Below are 19,490 nucleotides of genomic sequence, written 5' to 3'. Positions count from 1 at the left end.
TCTCTTCACCCCTCTATTAGCATTTTCGACTTGACCATTCGTTTGAGGATGGTAAGCGGTAGTGGTGCGATGAGTAACTCCATAACGAACTAATACTTTCTCCATACGAAATTAAAAAAATGAGTACCTCGATCACTAATAATCTCCCGTGGAGTTCCGAAACGAGTAAACAACTTCTTTAAAAACTTCACAACAACTCTCGCATCATTTGTGGCCAATGCTTGGGCTTCAAACCAATTGGAAACATAATCTATCGCCCCTAAAATATACTTGTGATCACCGGAAACGGGTAATGGTCCCATAAAATCGATGCCCCAAACATCAAAAATTTCAAGAGTTTATATGGGGTTTTGAGGCATCTCATTCTTTGATGTCCGGTGCATTGACAAGCGTCACAAGTCTTAACAAATTCCACAGCATCTTTTACAACTGAAGGCCAATAAAAACCACTATCGAATACCTTTTGAGCCGTGGCATGCGCTCCATGATGACCTCCCGTTAACCTTCATGAACATGCTTTAGAATATTCAACCCTTCTTCTTTCGACACACATCTTCTAAGAATTCAGTCACCACCAATCTTGAAAAGAAAAGGATCATCCCAAACATACCGAGTAACATCCCGGAAAAACTTCTTCTTTTGTTTAGTAGTCATCCCTTTCAACACAAGGCCCGTAGATAAAAAATTAGCAAAATCGGTGAAACATGGCAAACCTTGCTTCTCGGCCGTAACAAAATCAATCGACTCATGCGGGAATCGATCACCAATCTCCTCCTCGCGAATCTCTTCTCTCTTTCGGATCCTCTAAACGGGAAAGATGATCCGCTGCAACATTTTCCGCCCCTTCTTGTCTTTAATCTCTATATCAAACTCGGAAAGTAAAAGAATCCACCGTATGAGACAGGGCTTCGCGTCTTTCTTGTGAAATAGAAAACGCAAAGGTGCATGATCGGTAAAAACGGTGGTCTTTGAAAGTACGAGATAAGACCGGAACTTGTCAAATGCAAATACAACGGCTAAAAGTTCCTTTTCGGTGGTGGTGTAGTTCTCTTGGGCATCATTCAACGTCTTGCTTGCATAATAAATAGGGTGAAAATGTTTCTCACGCCTTTTCACCAAAACCGCTCCAACCGCATAATCGCTCGCATCACACATGAGCTCAAAAGGTAAATTCCAATCCGATGACACGAGAATAGGAGTACTTACAAGTTGATATTTCAGGAACTTGAACGCCTTCAAACAATCTTCATCGAACACGAAAGGGACATCTTTTTCTAACAATCGGGTCATCGGGCGGGTAATCTTTAAAAAGTCTTTAATAAACCGCCGGTAGAAACCCGTGTGACCGAGAAAACTTCTTATAGCTTTGACATTTGTTGGTGGAGAAAGCCTACTAATCGTGTCAATCTTTGCCCGATCCACCTCTTGAAATTTTATGACCCAAAACTATCCCTTCCGTCCCCATAAAGTAACACTTTTCCCAATTCAACATCAACTTAGTTTCGATGCACCTCTTCAACATTCTCTCAAGATTACCCAAACACTGATCGAAAGAATTACCGTACACCGAAAAATCATCCATAAAAACCTCCATGGATGTCTCTATCATATCCTAAAAAATTGCCACCATACAACGCTGAAAGGTAGCTGGAGCATTACACAACCCAAACGGCATGCGAAGATACACATATGTACATACGGACATGTAAAAATCGTCTTCTCTTGGTCTTCCGGTGCGATTAGAATCTGAAAATAACCTGAAAAACATCAAGAAAACAATAAAATTGCTGACCTGCGAGACGCTCCAACATTTGATCAATAAACGACAACAGGAAGTGGTCTTTGCGAGTAGCATCATTCAACCTCCGGTAATCAATACAAACCCTCTAACCGGTAACCGTACGCGAAGGGATGAGTTCATTCTTTTCGTTCATAACAACCATCATCCCCCCTTTCTTTGGAAGAACTTGAGTTGGACTTACCCATGGAGAATCCGAAATTGGATAAATCACCCCGTCATCCAACAACTTAAGCACCTCTTTCTTGACAACTTCTTGCATATTTGTATTCAAACGCCTGGGGTTGAACCACCGGTTTATATTCATCTTCCATCAAAATCCGGTGGGTATAATAAGCGGGGCTAATACCTTGAATATCTGAAAGTCTCCATGCAATCGCCCCTTTATTCATCTTCAACACTTCTAGTAACTTCGACTTCTCTTCCTTACTCAACTTAGACGAAACAATAATGGGAAAATCCGAGCCCTCTTCAAGATACACATACTCTAAATGTGATGGAAGAACTTTTAACTCCAACGGAGCGGGTTTTTCCGCCTCTTGTTCACAAATAATCTCACTAACCTCCATGATCTCCGCCGAACAAGAAACGTCATCTACCTTTTCTTCCTCACTATCCTCCATAATTTCCGTCAACTCGTCATCCAACTCCTTCCCAACCAAATCAGTTCCACAAATATAATCAAGGCACTTATCAAAATCCGGAATAAAAGAATTAAGAAAATATACCTAATGGCATGGACTGCTAACATCATCACTATCACCCGGGTGCTTCATGGACTTTGCATATCATAAGTAACATTCTCATCACCAACCCGAAATATGATTCGCCCCTCATACACATCAATAAGAGCCTTAGCGGTTCTAAAAACGGCTGACCGAGAATAATGGGGACCTTCTCGTCGACCTCCATGTCAAGTACCACAAAATCAACTGGAAATACAAACTTGTCAACTTTCACTAACAAATTCTCAATAATACCTCTCGGATACTTGACCGAACGATCCGCCAATGACAACGACATACGAGTCGGTGTAAGCTCACCCAACTCCAACTTCTCAAACAATGAATATGGCATAAGATTAATACTCGCACCCAAATCCGCCAATGCTTGACTCATCATATGACTTCTGAAAGTACACGAAATTGTAAACACACCCGGATCCGATAACTTTTTCGGGACCCGGTTCAACACTACCGCCGAACAATCCTTGCTAAGTGGAATAGATGAAACCTCTCCCAACCGATATTTTCTCTTGAGCAAGTCTTTCAAAAATTTCGCATACTTTGGCATGTGTTGGAGTGCTTCAACAAATGGAAGATTAATCTTTAACTGTCGGAACATATCTAGAAAGTGGCCGTATTCCCTCGTGTACTTTTGATTCTTGAGACGAGCGGGATAAGGAACATGGGCAATATTAATTTCGGGTGGTGGCCGGAATTCAACAGGCTTTTTCTCAACTTGCGGCTCAATAATTGGTGTTTTAACTTGTGACTACCTGGAGCCTCCATCTCGATCTCTTTATCAACCACTTCCTCTTCTTCAACTCCAACCCTTTCTTTAACAACATCGGGACCCAAAACTCTTTCGCTAAGAGTAGTAATTGCTTTCAATTGAGCGGCTGGATTCGGCTAAGTAGAACCCGAAAAATTGTCCTTGAGGCCTCTCATCGAGACGCGAGCAATATCACCAACGGGCCTTTGAAGGTCAAGCAAAGAGGATTGTTTATTTTTGAGGAGCAAATCGTGTTCGGCAAATGATGTGTTGTAAAACACACTTACTTTCCTTATCGTTTTATCATGATTTAATTGATTTTTAGTTTAATTATTAAGAGGTTTAGCTTGTTTTTGCTTAATTTTACAAAGATGGATGTTTACTTGTAGGTTATGAGTTTTAATGAATAAAAGTGGCAAGTTTGAAGACTCTAGGGGCTTATTTGAGCAACTTTGAAGACTACAACTCAAGGCCCGACCCAAGCCCACAAGTTAGAAGCCTTACATTCATAATATATAAATTAAACAAAAGAAAAAAGAACCCTAACAGCCCAAAAATCCCGAATTCAGCAGCCCCAAAATCTGCCCAGACTTGCGATCGGCCAGCAAGGAAGAAAGAAAGAAAAAAAAGTGTGGCGGCTGAGTTGGTGGCTATAGTGACGGCTGGAGAAGAAGAATAACACCAAGGAGGGCTTGCTACAGCAGCTAAGGGCTATAATCATCATAATCTCAGCCAAATAATCATAAGTATTCATCCATAAACTTTGTGTTTTTGTTCAAGAACCCTAACTAGTTAAACTTGATCTTTTTGTTGGATTGTTTTGCAAGTAATTTGAAGTTTGACTTGTGTTTGATTGTTCTTGATTATTGAATGAGTTTACTTATGTTTATGTTGATGTTTATGATGTTTAATTTGAATATTAGCTTCTGTCCAAAATTAATGTGTAGCTAAACTTGTTAGTTCTACCTAGGTTAGATGATTATTGTTAGGTTTTAGTAAGTAGGTTGGATTGTTGATGATCATGACTTGATTTGTTAATGTAAAGTTTGGTTTAACATTGGATTAGGTTGTGTTTAGTGGCTGTGTTTTGATTAATAATACTCAATTACCTCTTGCTTTGATTGATTGAATCGGTTTTAGTTGATTTTAGCTTGTTTGAACTCTTTACTTTGTGTTTAGAGATTGTTTGCGGGGTGTACAACCGTAGGGTAAGTTTGGGTATATTAATTAGTTAAAATAAGCGGGTAGACACCTTCCTTGAGACCGAGAGGTGATAGGAAGTAAACTCGTCTCATAGCTTTTACTTGTTAGGATTAGGATCGCGCGAGAGCGGGTTCGGTTCTTGTCGGATTTGGGTTTGTGAGCGATTAGTTGACCTAGTTTAAGTTAAACTGAATTGTTTCTCTATCCTTGGTTGCGTAGTATTCGTCTCCATTAGGGTAGTGTGTCGGTGAGACCGAGAGGAGAGTCGGCATTAGAGCACGTTAACAATTCGTCACCCGGTTTGTTCTTAAAATCAACTAAGTGTAGGTTAGGGCTTGTTAGTGAGACCGAGAGGTAATCTAGCTTCCTGGGTGAACCTTAGTTGTGTCATTCCTTAGGAGCCGGTGTCGTGAGATTCTACAATCCAGTAGCTTACTATACCTTCAATAGGATTCTTATCTAGGTAGACGTTTTTCCCATTGATAAATCTTATTTTCAAAGTTTCGTTTAGTCTTCTCAAATTAAGTCTTTTAAGTTAATTAAATTAAGTTAGGTTAAGTATTTAATAATATAAAAATCAATTTAAAATATATTATTCTTAGGTGAGTCTTATTTAGGGTTAAGTATTAGATACGTGTTCACGTGTCCTTGTGTTCGACACTCGGACTTCCTTAGTGTTATACTATTAGTGATCTGTACACTTGCCGGTTTTGTGTGGCTTCTTTAGGAATTTCGTTTAATAAATTTAAAGCTTAGTTGTGAGAGCATCGTTAGACACACATCAAGTTTTTGACGCCGTTACAGGGGACACGGTTAGAGGCGTATTAAGAACGACTCGAGTTAGGACTTACCTTGTTGACTACTTGTTTTTCTTATTTGTTTTATTTGTTAGTTTAAAATAATTTAGCTAATTTTAGTTTATTTAGTTTAGTTTAATAGTTGTATGCGACGTACTCGATCTATAGGACCACCAGAAACCGAAAGATTTTCCGAACCAGAGAGAGAGCTTCGTGAGAGACGTCGTATAAATCCGTCTTCCAGTTCATCTACTTCCGTCGGTAATATATTCTCTTCTCCTACTTTTTCTGAACCCGTCATTAGGGATAGGATTATGGGCGACGCGAATCCACCATCGAGGAGGACAGTTGCAGACCGGGCCAGTCCGGTCGATGCTAGCGCGAGATACAGCATTGCTCCACCAACTATAGGAGTTCAAACGACTTGGCAGATTCCATCTAATGTTCTGAACACGATTGCTCATTCTGCTCAATTTCACGGGTTACTCCATGAGAACCCCCATGCTCATATCACTCGCATTACACGAATTTGCGACACGTTTCATCTTGCCGGCGTATCCGAAGACGCCATCAAACTCCGAATCGTTCCATTCTCACTCGTTGATTATGCGAGTCTGTGGCTTGAGTCCCTCCCACAGGGATCCATTGCTACTTGGGCTGCCATGCAGACCAAATTTCTTGAAATTGCGTAACCAGATCCATTCTTTCCAGATGGAGGACACCGAGAGCTTCTACAAGGCGTGAGAGAGATTTAAAAATCTACTTGCTTTATGTCCGAACCATGGCCTACAAGACTGGGCGGTTGTTGAGAAGTTCTACAACGGAGTGACGTACGCGACTCAGACCATGCTCGACACAGCTGCGGGAAGTAACCTATTGACAACGAAGGATACAGATGAGTGCATTGATCTGTTCAACAGGTTAGCCATGAGTGGATACCAGCGACCACCAGCTAAGAGTACCAAAACCGTCGAATCCTTATCACGCGGCATGCATTCGGTCGACATGAGCACCGCACTTGCGGCACAGGTTGAAGCGTTAGCAAAGATCGTGAAGGACTTGCAGGTGAAAAGTAAGTTATGCGAGATCTGTAGAGGGGGGCATGATACCGTTCAGTGCCCCGTAGGTTTCCAGGAGGAAGCAGTCGACTTCGTTAATAATCCAAACCGAAATCAAAACTCTTTCAATTCTTATAATTCGGGGTGGAGAGGTAACCAAAATTCCAACTGGAGGAACGGAAATCAGTCCGGCTTCCAGCAACGTCAGAGCCTATTCCAGGATTCCGGTGAGGGAACGAGTAGTGGGGAGAAGAAGCCCACGTTAGAGGAGATCATGGCACAGCAGACACAGATGCTGTCGCAGTATATGACTCGGGGGGACTCCCGTCACAAAGAGACTCAAGAGAAATTTCGGGAGCACGAGTCATTCATGAGAAATCAAGGAGCGTCGGTTCAAAATCTTGAGCGTCAGATGGGAGAGATAGAAAGTCGTCTAAATTAGAGGTAGCCAGGTACACTTCCAAGTTACACTGAACAAAATCCGAAGGCGTTCGCGAAGGCTGTGACGACAAGGAGCGGTGCAGGGGCACGTAGCGAGCCCGTGATTCAGGAAGCGACGAGAGGAGTCGTTAACAAACCTGCGGTAGATGTAGAGGAGCAGATAGACGAGGAGATTCAGTTGGAGTCTGCACTGGCCAGGGTGCATCAGAGGCACAACCCAGGAAGTACAGTACAAGCCGAGAACCAGCCACTACCCAGAACACCACCGAGAGTCTACAAACCTAGACTCCCGTATCTCGGGAGAGTCCGTAGGGATAGAGACGAGGAGCAGAACTCCAAATTTCTTGATCTTCTTAAGCAACTTCATCTTAATGTCCCATTCCTTGAGGCACTCACACAAATGCCCATATATGCAAAGTTCCTTAAGGATATTCTTTCGAACAAAGAGAAGCTAGCCGAAGTCTCCTCCATTCCCCTGAGTGCTGGTTGCTCTGCAGTCTTGCAGAGAAAGTTAGCAGAAAAGATGTCCGATCCTTGGAGTTTCACGATTTCCTGCATCTTGAGTGATAATATGGTTGTTCATGCGCTGGCGGATCTTGGTGCCAGTATTAATCTCATGCCGTATTCCGTGTATCGCAAGTTGGGTCTAGGCGAACCGAGGCCTACTCGTATGAGTATCCGGCTTGCTAATCGTTCTGTGAAATACCCCCGAGGGGTGGTCGAGAACATGCTTGTTCGTGTCGACAAGTTCATCTTCCCAGTGGACTTTGTCATCCTGGATATAAACGATGATGATAGTGTCCCACTTATCTTGGGCCGACCATTCCTTGCCACTGCACAGGCGTTGATCGACGTCTGCGAGGGTAAGTTGATCTTAAGAGTTGGGGATGAGAACGTTAGTTTTGACGTTCGACGGTCAATGAAACACCCTAAGTCTGCTGATGACTCCTTATACTTCATTGATACCATCATGAAGCATGTCGGGGAGTTTCTTAGCGAAATCTGTGGAGGATCTGCCTCCGACACCCAGATTCTCGATAGGGAGATTCCAGAGATTGAGATGGTTGCCGTAACTAATAAGTCCTTAGATGACGACACCGAGTCGCATACCCCTGAATCTGGCGTGTCTGCTAAGATCGTACGAGACGATCCGATGGACCGACCTTCGGTCGAGATTCCTCCTTCTTCCTTAGAGATTAAGGATTCGCCTGCCCACCTTGAGTATGCGTTTTTAGATGAAGAGAGGAAGCTGCCGGCTATCATTGAATCTACTTTGACGGAGGTCAAGAAGGCGAATGTGGTTATCTTGGATATCGAGGGTTGTCATGAAGAGCTTGTGGAGGATACCTCTATGGAAGTAGATGATACGCAATTTGACCCGGGAGGTGACATTGAAGGAATAGGAAGATTAATTTTCAGGGAGACATCACAGAAGAGGGAACATGTATACTTGGATCAAACGAACTTGAAAGTGAGGATACGACATACGAAACAAAATAAAAAGTTGACACACAGCAAAGGTGACATCCTCCTTCATTACACGACTCGTATAAATTTTGGTCCGGGTAAGTATAAGTCTTGGTGGTCTGACCCGTTTCAGTTTTTTAAAATCTCTTTAAATTTTTCTGGTAAGTTTTTCCCAACTAATAGTAGAAAAATAAAACGAAACGGGTCGAGTGGGAAACGGATAAAGGAGAAGCCACCTGATTGAAATTGAGATTTGGGGTCAGGCTGAGGACCCGTTAAACTAAGCGCTCTTTGGAGGCAGCCCGAGATTTAAAGTTTTGTTTTTTTTGTTTTTGTTATTTAAAAATAGAAAATACAAAAAAAATTAAATATTTAATATTCAAGTTCGATTTTTAGAGAGAATTGAATACCTTAGGGCTTAGACTTAACTTATTTAGGTCACATACCATAATGGTATTTCCCTTACATATATTATTATTATTATTATAATTATTATTAGCTTTTATATAGCTATTAAACTGTGATCTTATTATTAATATTATTATAATTAGTAGTAGTTTTTATATAACTGTTAAACTTTGATTTCCTTTATTTTGCTTCATTCACATGTACTTAGAGCCGAGGGTCTCTCTGGAAGCCACCTCTCTATTCCTTTGGATAGAGGTACGGTGTGCCTACATCCCACCCTCCCCAGACCCTACTTATAGCTTTGCTGTCGGTGGGATTTTACTGGGCATGATTGATTGATTGATTGATTGATTTAATAAAAATAAAAAAATTAAAAAAATTCAAAATCACAAAAATATGTTTATTTCTTATGTTTTTGTTTTCTGTTTTGTACACCGCTACATGTGAGCGAGTTTGAGTTTTTACAGGTATTATTATGCGCATGGTAGCTCTGATGGCGTTTAGGAACTGGTTCACTCGAGGTTGCGGCCGCGAATGAAACGCTATACGGCCGTTCGATTCATACACAGCTGATGAAGAAGCTGCATCTAAACCAGGAGAGTAACCCGTTCTTTATTTTATTTTCTGCTATTTTAAGTTTTACTTTTTGCTTTAAGTTTTAATTTTATTTTTCAGTTTTTATTTTATTTTATTTCTTTTCCTTGATCTCATCGAGGACGATTTCGTTCTAAGTGTGGGGATGGAAATTTATTTTACTTAGTTGTAGGAAAAATTTAAAAATTTAAAAAAAAAATTAAAAATTATATAAAAAGTTTTAAAGAAAAAATGTCCCTTGATAATTGTTTTTATTCTACGTTAAGCAGGAAATGATATTATTACCAATATGCTAACGAACTCTCGGATACTTTTGAAATAAATATAATATAATAATAAAAGGGATGGTTTGCATATCTGATTTGGGATGTGTCGGTAGGCCAAACTAGCTTTGATAGTCCTCTTTAGCATGTTTTCATATATATAATAATTTAAAAACGGTGAAACCGAATTTCGATGCTTAGGGAGGATTACCATAATTTGAAAACTTTGAGATGGTAAGAATTAAATGCACTCAAAATAGCACACACCACATGTCCATCTTTTACGAGCTTAGAAATAGTTATATATTTTAGGGTGATATAAAAGATTGAAAAAAAAGAGAGAGAGAAAAGAAAAAGAGAAGTATGTTTTGAAAGTTTGTTATGTATTGTATTATCCAAAGTTGTTCAAGACAAGCAAAATGCTTATGAAGAAAGTTATGTATTGTAAAATGCCAAATGAGCATTGTTTAAAGTTAGAAAAAGAGGCCAATGATGCACATACTAGACGGGACTTAGAGTTTACGTGTTACCTTGGGGATGGTGACTCTGAGGATACACTATTGGGGCTCGAAGGTTCTTAGTCAATAAATAAAAATTAGGAATTTATAGGACAAAGTCCAATAATATTTAGGAATAGCTCGTACGACCTCCACATGACCATTCATCCATCCAAATTTCACCGAGTGCATCTAATTCGTACTATCAACGAGTCCTTGGCTTATGGTGATTTGTCGAACCAGTTTGCTTCGACTCTAGTTTTTCTAGCTCTCTTTGTCTGAGATGGGGTAGGTGTAGCCTTAATTTTTGAACTTAAAACGTTTAATGCAAAAGGGGGGCTTGATTGGCTGGTGGCTGGGTTTAAGTGGACAACAATATCGGCAATCGCGGTCAATATGTCAGGCTGTTTCTTGTGCTTTGAAAATGATAATAATGTGAGAGTTTGTTGTTTTTCACTTGGGTATGATCCTGTGTAGATTACTTTTTCAGGGACGAAAAAGACTTAAGTGTGGGGATGTTTGATGTGTTGTAAAACACACTTACTTTCCTTATCGTTTTATCATGATTTAATTGCTTTTTAGTTTAATTATTAAGAGGTTTAGCTTGTTTTTGCTTAATTTTACAAAGATGGATGTTTACTTGTAGGTTATGAGTTTTAATGAATAAAAGTGACAAGTTTGAAGACTCTAGGGGCTTATTTGAGCAACTTTGAAGACTACAACTCAAGGCCCGACCCAAGCCCACAAGTTAGAAGCCTTACATGCATAATATATTAATTAAACAAAAGAAAAAAGAACCCTAACATCCCAAAAATCCCGAATTCAGCAGCCCCAAAATCTGCCCAGACTTGCGATCGGCCTGCAAGGAAGAAAGAAAGAAAAAAAAAGTGTGGCGGCTGAGTTGGTGGCTACAGTGACGGCTGGAGAAGAAGAATAACACCAAGGAGGGCTTGCTACAGTAGCTAAGAGCTATAATCATCATAATCTCAGCTATATAAGCATAAGTATTCATCCATAAACTTTGTGTTTTTGATCAAGAACCCTAACTAGTTAAACTTGATGTTTTTGTTGGATTGTTTTGCAAGTAATTTGAAGTTTGACTTGTGTTTGATTGTTCTTGATTATTGAATGAGTTTACTTATGTTTATGTTGATGTTTAATTTGAATATTAGCTGCTGTCCAAAATTAATGTGTAGCTAAACTTGTTAGTTCTACCTAGGTTAGATGATTATTGTTAGGTTTTAGTAAGTAGGTTGGATTTTTGATGATCATGACTTGATTTGTTAATGTAAAGTTTGGTTTAACATTGGATTAGGTTGTGTTTAGTGGCTGTGTTTTGATTAATAATACTCAATTACCTCTTGCTTTGATTGATTGAATCGGTTTTAGTTGATTTTAGCTTGTTTGAACTCTTTACTTTGTGTTTAGAGATTGTTTGCGGGGTGTACAACCGTAGGGTAAGTTTGGGTATATTAATTAGTTAAATCAGCGGGTAGACACCTTCCTTGAGACCGAGAGGTGATAGGAAGTAAACTCGTCTCTTAGCTTTTACTTGTTAGGATTAGGATCGCGCGAGAGCGTGTTCGGTTCTTGTCGGATTTGGGTTTGTGAGCGATTAGTTGACCTAACTTAAGTTAAACTGAATTGTTCCTCTATCCTTGGTTGCGTAGTATTCGTCTCCATTAGGGTAGTGTGTCGGTGAGACCGAGAGGAGAGTCGGCATTAGAGCACGTTAAAAATTCGTCAGCCGGTTTGTTCTTAAAATCAACTAAGTGTAGGTTAGGGCTTGTTAGTGAGACCGAGAGGTAATCTAGCTTCCTGAGTGAACCTTATTTGTGTCATTCCTTAGGAGCCGGTGTCGTGAGATTCTACAATCCAGTAGCTTACTATACCTTCAATAGGATTCTTATCTAGGTAGACGTTTTTCCCATTGATAAATCTTATTTTCAAAGTTTCGTTTAGTCTTCTCAAATTAAGTCTTTTAAGTTAATTAAATTAAGTTAGGTTAAGTATTTAATAATATAAAAATCAATTTAAAATATATTATTCTTAGGTGAGTCTTATTTAGGGTTAAGTATTAGATACGTGTTCACGTATCCTTGTGTTCGACACTCGGACTTCCTTAGTGCTATACTATTAGTGATCGGTACACTTGCCGGTTTTGTGTGGCTTGTTTAGGAATTTCGTTTAATAAATTTAAAGCTTAGTTGTGAGAGCATCGTTAGACACACATCAGCAAACTTTTTCTGTGTAATTTGATCCCTCTCCAAGATTTGCTTCATCATATCTTCTAGACGTCCCATTCCTCCATTAGAATCCTGCACATTATTTTGAATATTAGTACCATTGTTATTATTATTATTATTCTTGTACTGACCTTGTCCTTGATTGTAAGAATTTGGATAGCCGGGTGGTGCGCCTGACGGACGCCAATTGGAGTTATTCTGATTTGGGTTCTTATAGGTATTCCAGTTCTGATTGTTGTTGAAGTTGTTGTTTGGAAACCTATTCTGGCCACCAACAAAGTCTACTTGCTGATTCATCACCGGGCACTCCAAAGTGCCATGTCCTCCTCTATAAAACTCACATTTGTCCACCTTTGTCTTAAGTTCCTTCACCTCTCGGGTCAATGATTCCAAAGTAGAAGCCACAGTAATATCCAGATTAACCTGTTGTACACCTCGAGAAGATGAGGATGTACTGCTAACGGGAGTGGAATTCCCGCGTCGTGGCCCTTTGGCGAGGTTCGATTGAGTGAAGCTTTCAAACATCTCGTTACATTCAGTGACATTCTTCCTTGCCATCAAGTTACCTCCAGCAGCAGTGTCAAAACGAACTTGGGTTTCATATGTCAGTCCATTGTAAAATTTTTCTACGAGAGCCCATGGTGTAACACCATTCTGTGAACAACGGGCAAGCAGATTCTGAAAACGCTCCCAAGCATGGCAATATTGTTCATCTGGCTCCATGTGAAACGAGTGAATCTGATCACGAAGAATAGCCGTTTTAGCTGATGGGAAGTATCTCTTGATAAATGCAGAATGCATAGCTTCCCATGTAACATTCGTTACCTTTCAAACCCGAAAACCCGACCCATTTTAAAATTTCAGTTTTTATATATAAATGTAAATCAAAGTACGACGATTTATAGTAATTATTCGTTCACTTTCTATTTCGTTTAGTTCCAGTAATGAATCTCCGAGCCTTAAAAGTTATTAAAATAATCAAGCTTCAAACTATTCGATCATAAAATGTAAACAAACCAAAGATATTAAAGTATGTAAATTTTTATCTAGTTATATATATTTATAAAGTTCAAGGTTTAAAATGTAATTAAAGTTTAAATGAAAACTATAAATTTACTTATAGTTCAGGGACCAAAGTGTAAATTACACAAAATATAATAATATAAAGCAATTGCAACTGTCAGTGCTTTTAAAACCCTGCTCACCCTCCCTAAAGAAGCCTTATGTCTCTTCTGGTACCTGTTTGAATCATTCTATGTTGCCATATCATTCGATAATAAAGATCTCCATTTGTACTTACTAAATTGCCGGTTCGGGGATTTGCCAGCCGAAAAGAAACACACTCTTACTCTTCTCCAATGGTTTTTTCCAATCCACCAATGGATCGGGCATGTGACCACCTGCCGTCTAAGATACAGTGTTTGGTATTTTAGAAGACCAGGTAGCTTCATACCTGTCTCAGTAATCAATAAGGACCAATCAGCCATCTACCACTCGCCTTGTGCTTTCCATCATAGCTCTTATAGTATAGATCCTGCATCTATTAGTTTCAAAAGAAACTTCCCAGAAGAATGGATGACAATGAGAGAGTGTCTAGGTCACACAAATGGAATAGAAGTCAAAATCCTAGATCCCATAATCAGAGATGATAAAAAAATATGAAGTATTGACCACCGTTACATAAAGCTGTTGAAAAGAAAGCACTTAGTACTCATATTGTGGTCCTTACGGAAGAAGAGTATGAAGAGCTCAAAAATTGGAAACCATGCAGCACCAACTCCCCAACATCGAGCCTGGACCCAGCAGAAGAGGACTACCTTGACCCATATGAAGATGATTCATCTCATCCAGACTCCAGATGGAAGTATTCATGGAAGAAGTTATAAATAATAGTGTGTCTTGTATAATATTTTCTTAATTATGTTTTCAAAGTGTGTTTAATAAGACTAATCACTCTTAAAGTGGTTAGGTAAGGTTTAGTTCATGGGTATGGGACTTATGTCATGTCTTATGTCTTATGTATGGGTCTTATGTCTTTTTATGAGGTTAGTTAACTTTTCCTTGGCTATAAAAGGAATGCTTCCTCTTACTTGTAAACAATCTCAAGAAATAAAAACTTCTTCCTTATATCATCTCTCTAGTTCTCTTTTGAGTTCTTTTACAAGAGTTCTTAAGTTCTTTATAAGTTCTTGAGTTATACAAGTCTGATGGCGGTATCACCCTGCCTCTGTGATTGTACACCAAGACACTTATTTAACAATTTTGAAAATATGCATTTCTTTCGTGACAAAGTAAAATAGAAAAATAGATAAAAATAGATATTAACTGTTGACACATCAAATTAAATTTAAATGTAAGGTCATAATTAGATTAGCATTTGGTTTTTGTTTGAGAGTTGATTATTCACTTTTCTAATTCGGACAATGTCTTGAGACGCTAAGGATTATTACACTTACTGTATAAAGTTGTGTTCAATTAACTTAAATCAGCTGTATAAAGTTGTGTTCAATTAACTTAAATCAGCGTAAACATGATTAACTGAGCAGGAATTTAAATTAAGCATGGTAATATCTAAAATTAATCCAAAACATGTGGCATGATATCATAGTGTTGCCACACGTTGTAATCATCAATCTAAGCTCGATACCAAACTTATATTCAGCTCATATTCGACTCGAATTAGCTCTTGTCTCAGAAACGTATACTGAGTCGAATATGAGCTGAATATAAGTTTATATATAAGATGATTTTGTATATTTTTTTATACCAGTTTCACATAACAAATTAATAACAAATTCAAATTATATATAAGACTAAAATCACAATAACAAACTACCTACACACCAGAATAGTTAAAGATGTGAATTTATCCGAGCGAGCCACTGCACTATATGAGCTACATTCAACTCAAACTTCGTTAGATTTTGTATACGAGTCAAATTAATCAGCTCGAGTTAAATTATGAAGAAGTATTAATCTAGTGACTTACAAACCGGAGCTAGTCTTGTAACCTTAAATAGTATGGGGTTGGAGATCTAAAAATAGTTTAAGAAGGTTTAAAATAAACTACTAAAATTAAGGTTTTAAAATTGAATAAATATTGTGATTGTGTCTAAAATAACAATCAAGTATTCAACAGCCACCACAAGAAATTCTAAGAAGCAGCGAATTAAGGTAACAACGCAAAAATAATTTGTGGTGATGAGACAACCTTAAATACGATCTTTTAAAGTATAAAGATGAAACCAACGTCAACACCCAAACGACAATCCCTGGTACCACCTGGAAGGAGCAAAAACCTTCTTCCTTCCTGGTAGTTTTAAACAACTATAGATTTTCTTATATTATATTAATTCATCCATCTTGCGTGTATACACTCCGGGTGTCCCGGGATTGTATCATGGATACCCGAACGTTCGGTTTTTTCACTCTATTGCTAATAACGCTAGTGAACGCAGAAGATCCTTATCACTTTTTCGAATGGAAGATCACATACGGCACCATGTCACCCTTGGGGATCCCTCGACAGGTTATTTTGATCAACGACAAATTCCCAGGGCCCGTGATTAATTGCACAAGTAACAATAATATTGTCGTTAATGTGTTTAACAATCTTGACGAGCCGTTCCTCCTAACGTGGAACGGTGTTCAACACCGGAAAAATTCATGGGTTGATGGGACGCCAGCCATCCAGCCTGGAACAAATTTTACATATAAGTTCCAGGTGAAGGATCAAATTGGTAGTTATTATTATTTTCCCACCACCGCGTTACATAGAGCCGCGGGTGGGATGGGCGTCATCCAAATACATAGTCGACCCTTGATCCCGGTCCCGTTTGATAACCCGGCCGATGAGTTTGCGGTTCTTGTTGGCGACTGGTTCAATAAGGGCCACAAGTCTATGAAAAACCTCCTTGATGGTGGGAAGTCGATTGGCCGCCCTGACGGGCTTCACATTAATGGGAAGTCCGCTCAGGTTGGTGGACCGGCTGACCCTTCATGGACATTCGAGGCCGGAAAGACATATCTTTTCCGGTTTTGTAATGTGGGGATGCGGACTTCAGTGAACTTTAGGTTCCAAGGCCATGACGTGAAGCTCGTCGAGCTCGAAGGGTCTCACGTCATGCAAAACGACTACATGTCGATGGACCTTCACGTCGGTCAATGCCTGTCGGTACTAGTAACCGCGAATCAACCACCCAAGGATTATTACCTGGTGGTGTCGAGTCGTTTCACCAAGACACCGCATACTACCGTAGCCACTATTCGGTACAAAGGAAGCAACACACCCGCCACACCCGAGCTTCCAGCGGCTCCGCCAGGGGGCACCACTTTAATCGCGTGGTCAATAAACCAGTTCAGATCGTACAGATGGAACTTGACCGCGAGTGCGGCCCGTCCCAACCCGCAAGGGTCATACCACTATGGCCAAATTAACATCACCCGAACTATTAAACTTGTTAATAGCCGAAACTACATTGATGGTAAGCTGCGGTTCGCTTTCAACGGTGTCCCACATCGACCCGAAAACGCCACTAAAACTATCCGAATACTTCGGTGTGGCAGACAAGGAATTCAAATACGACATAATATCAGACGAGCCACCCGCGGACGTCGAAAAGAACGTTAAAATCGCGCCAAACGTGTTAAACGCGACGTATAGAAATTTCGTCGAGATCATATTCGAGAGCCGCGAGAACACCATTCAAACATTCCATTTGGACGGATACTCGTTCTTTGCGGTGGCGGTAGAGCCGGGGAGGTGGGCCCCGGAGAAGCGGAAGAACTACAACCTAGAAGACGCGTTGAGCCGCCACAACGTGGCGGTGTTCCCGGGTTGTTGGGCGGCAGTGATGCTGACGCTCGACAACGCGGGAATGTGGAGCTTGAGAACAGAGATGTGGGAGAGATTCTACTTGGGACAACAATTATACGTGAGTGTTCTCTCGCCGGAGCGGTCCCTGAGAGATGAGTTCAGTCTGCCGGAAACCGCACAAGTATGCGGCATTGTGGGGAATCTGCCTAAACCTCCAGGATACGTTTAGATTCAAGTTTTTTGTAAGTAATTTATTATGTTTTTGCGAATTTCTTTGGCTGATATGTATATGATGTTCCTCCCTTGATCAAATGATATTACTGGCCATTTGAATATTATTATAGTGATGTTGTTAGACAAGTTGTTAGATAATATATCCTCTTGTTGTAAATTTGTAATTATCCTTTGATCAAATCAAATATTCTTCATCTTAGTTCACAAGACAGAAAGGAATGATGTATATATGTGACTAATATCTATTGATAAGTAATAATTCTTATTGAAAAAAAATATATAGTTTTTAATTACTTCTCTTTTTACTTTTTAAGTTATAAGGTACGAAAATACATTTTCTCAGGGATTAAAATCATACTTAACTCCCCTCCTCATGCCTGTATATAATTATGACCGGATAATATGGAACCAGATTTATTGTCTACCATTCTTACTTCCTAGTTACTGCACCAGCACTCGCTATAATAATTGAAAGTGAAAAGTATAGAAATTAAAGTTATGATATGACCAAAATAATATAGGCATGCATGTATTTTATACCGATAAAATAACTGAATACATGCACCAGTTTCAATAACATCAACAATGATACATGTTTGTATGAAAGTTAAATGTACAGAATAATAAAAAATTGTCTAACACCCTTATAAATATTATCATTTTGCAATAAATGTATAACTAATTTGTTGAATAAATAATTAGGAAAAGAGGTATAATTGTCTAACACCCTATATAAGTATTATTATTCTTAAAGAAATGCCCAACAACATGTACATCTAATTTGTTGATTAAAATAACTAGGAAAAGAGGTATCTGTTTCGGCAATAAACAAGTCCTTTTATTTAAATAAACTTAAAGGTATACTAATGTCTTCACTTCTTGAATAAGCATCAAACGTGAGCACTTGTACCATGTAGAAAATAAATAATTTGTCAATACGTATATAGATGAGATTTCATAAGGTTTTTATATGTATGTGATACGAAAATAAACGAGTTCACATGTTATGGTGAAATAAACCAAACATAAAGGTAAATGCGTAAACGTAAATGAAAACTCCCGTTCTCTTGGACGTAAAGCCAAATTACTACGGAGCATAGGTTCGTCTCAAGAAGCATCCAACTATAGCGTATGTGTATGCGTAAGCGTATCCGCCATCATGTAAGGAATAAACACACGATAACATATGTGTGAATCATATTGAAAATGAAATAAGCATAAACGTTTGTACATATTACGACCCAAAAAATAAAAAGTGCGAAAAAAGGTTTATAAAACTCACATGAATGAAATCGCTTAAAGATGAGATGGAAAGTGAATGCAGCTTAAGCGAGCGAACCAGACGCGCTCGGTTTTGCGAGTGACCCTAGATTACGAATAAGCTAGATTCGAAATGAGGTTTAATGGAAATGTAAAGATGAGCAGAGGAATTGCAAGTTTGATTCTTGGTTTATGTGTTTTGAAGATAATAATTGGAATTTATATGTTTCACTCAAAAATGTGGTTTTGATTCTAAATCATTATTTTTTTAAGTTTTAAAAGAAAGAATTGGTTATAATATTTGTTAGTCAGTTTACCAAGTTTGGTTAATTTTTCGAATATCGCACCAGGTTTTGTTTAGAAAAAGAAGTGTTCAGCAGGTAGTTCCTTTTCTTCGGATTCGAACCCGGGGTTGAGTTGGATTTGTGTGCAATATTTTAAAGACATAAAAATAATGTCAAGAAGGTTTAAAAGTCGGTTTTTCTTTAGATGGTTTAGAAAGACTTTGAACATAAATCAAACTTTAACGAACTGAAGGTGAAAATGAAGCACTACCACCTTTGTCAATTGTTTTTTATAACAGTTTTATGATCATATCAAAATAAAAACAAAAACAATAATTATAATAACCAAAGGATTGAATAAACGAAAGAAAGACTTGAGAGAAGTAGACTTTAAAAGTCAATGTGTGAACTTGAGTACCAAATTGATTGCAAAAATGAATTGGAGAGAAAATTAAGTTGTGGTGAAGGATTAGGAGAGGCAAAGTGTGGTTATGTAGCCACAATTTCGATAACAAATCAAATCAGATTAATTGCAAAGGGTTAGTCAATCGGATAGTCTTTGGGCAATAACCATGAAACTGAAAGTTGGTTGACCAAATTAATAATCAAGGAATATGTTAACAAGTTAGG

The 19,490-nt window shown here is 38.8% G+C and overlaps 1 pseudogene; it reads left to right on the top strand.

Annotated features, from left to right (window-relative positions):
* The first annotated feature begins 15,666 nt into the window (after positions 1-15,666).
* LOC143602151 (L-ascorbate oxidase homolog) lies at positions 15,667-17,342 on the top strand (annotated as a pseudogene).
* The last annotated feature ends 2,148 nt before the right edge of the window (positions 17,343-19,490 follow it).

This window comes from Bidens hawaiensis, unplaced genomic scaffold, assembly GCF_021521415.1.
Source record: "Bidens hawaiensis isolate Kalapana, Puna unplaced genomic scaffold, B.hawaiensis_p1.1 tig00058039_1, whole genome shotgun sequence".
Lineage (NCBI taxonomy): Eukaryota > Viridiplantae > Streptophyta > Magnoliopsida > Asterales > Asteraceae > Bidens > Bidens hawaiensis.
Note: the sequence above shows the minus strand (reverse complement) of the source record. Positions and strands in the feature narration are given on the sequence as shown.